The sequence below is a fragment of the Quercus suber genome, unplaced genomic scaffold (assembly GCF_002906115.3).
Source record: "Quercus suber isolate HL8 unplaced genomic scaffold, Cork oak 2.0 scaffold_510, whole genome shotgun sequence".
NCBI lineage: Eukaryota > Viridiplantae > Streptophyta > Magnoliopsida > Fagales > Fagaceae > Quercus > Quercus suber.
The window spans coordinates 60907-63209 of record NW_027069959.1 but is presented as its reverse complement, the minus strand read 5'-3'; positions in this window follow the sequence as shown (position 1 = coordinate 63209).

Genomic DNA, 2303 nt, shown 5'->3' with positions numbered 1-2303 from the left:
AGGTAATTGAATAAGATTTGCTGTAGTTCCTTAATTTTATTTTTCACTAAGCATACCTTGTGCCATGTATGGGGAAAAAAATTAAACATAATATAATACTCTTTAGGTTGCATCAATTAGCTCAAATAGTAAAATCTCTTTTATATATATATATATATATAAAAGCTGAAGCGTAACATTTATTATTGCTACGCTTTTGTTTAGCCATATCAGTGGCCACATCAACTTATTTTTTACCTTTTAAATTTTTTTTATTCTCCCTATTCTTAAAAAATAAATAAAATAAAAATAAAAATAAAACCTCTTATTCTCTCCGTTAGTTCACATTTACGATTACACTTCCTCTAAAATTTCCCCTCCCTTTTTGCTTTTTTATCTCCCTACTACTCTCTACTTTACCGTTACATTTCCTTCGTCATTTTTTCTTTCTTATATTTTTACTATTTTTTTTCCTCATTTTATTTTTTTATAAATTCGATATCATTTCTCCCATTCAATCCATATTTTTCCCACAAAAAAACTGTGAGTACTCTCTCTCTTTGTAGATTTTTGTTCTTTCTTATAACTTTGATTAAGGTTGTTTGTGTTTTTATTTTATTTTATTTTTATTTTATTTTATATTTTTTAATGTGGTATTGTGTTTTTTAAATTTCCCATCACAAAGTCCTCTCTTTCTTTTGTAGGCTTGGTTGAATTTTGGTTTGGGTTAATACTTAATTTTTTTGGAAATAAGAATTTGAGTTTATAATAAAACACAATCTACATGGCTTTAAATTTGAATATGCCTACCATTTGTTTGAGTAATAAATTATTATAAAGTCTATCTTTTATCCCTTTGATTTCATTTTAATTTTGGTTAACATAAATTGTAATTTTGTGATAAGTTTTTATTAAATTGATAATCTCCTTATTCTTTAAGAGATGAGAAATTTGAAAATTAAAAAGTTTAGTTGTATATTAGGCAAATATGACACACTACAACAGAAATTAGAAGAATATGATTCTCCTTAAAAAAAATATTAATCAAACATACAAAAAATAATATTATGATATATTTGTAGAGATAAAAAATCCTTGTAGAATTTTTTTTTAAAAAAATAGATAATACTTGAAGTAATTATTACTTTTTATAAATTACACTCCATTACATAATATTTATATATTCCCCCGCATCGCGTGGGTCTGCGACTAGTTACAATAATAAGGAGTACAATGAAGACAAGAATAAATAGAATGTATCAACTTGATCAGGTCACGTTGAAAAAAAGAAAAAGAAAAAAGAAGAGAACTTGGGCGTTGGTGTGCTGTGAAGGTAAGGATGAGAAGAGGCAAAAGTGATAAGGATAATTTGTGGACAAAAGTCATCAGGTCATGAATGAGGGGTAGGTCATGAATGAGGGATAGGTGAGAGAAGGGTCATCACATCATGAATGAGAGATAGGTGAGAGAGGGTATTTGTGTAAAAGTCCTTTCACAACACTTTTCTCTCCACATTTTCCTCCCGATTTGGGAGGATAAAAAAAGTGGGCCAAGGAGTGAAAAATTTCTCCCGGGTTTTCTTCTGTCTTTCCTATTTTCCTTCCTCAACAAAATAGTAAAAAACAGCATTTTCCATCCTATGTTCCTCTCTTTATTTTCCATCCTCCTTGTTTTCATTCCAACCAAACACACCATTAAATCTCTTATACAACCATTAGAAATTTTATCAGTTAAGCTAATTGGACCTACACTATAGAGAATTTATAACATGCATTGGATATATGTATTATTATTCTCATAATATGTGAGTCTCACATATTTGTAAGGTATACATGTTATGAGAGAGGATGAGCCAATACACATATCTAATCAATGAGACAATTATTATAAACTATGGATTTAAAATATGACTTCCCCAAAAACTTTTTTAAAACTCCCAATAATGAGGTTTGCAATATAATTTCCACAAATACTTTATGGAAAGTTTGAAACAGATCAGGTACAAAATCTGAAAATCATGGGCCAGGGCTCAATTACTTGCTTGAGGAAAATCCTTCGGCATAACTTAGTCAGCAAAATTACTACTATTGTAAAAGTCCATTTAGCTCCGTAGTGGGCTACATTGTTGCAGTTTCTATGAACCCAGCAGAAAAACAACCTTTTTCCGAGTTGAAGAAGAAACCAAGGCCTCAATTCTTGTGCCACAAGTCTATATGACTTCCGAATCTCATCCCAGCCCATTGATTCAGCATTCACCACCACCTCTGTTTCCAAAGCAATTTCACCCAAAACAGTCCTAAACTCCTCACTCTTCTTGACACTGC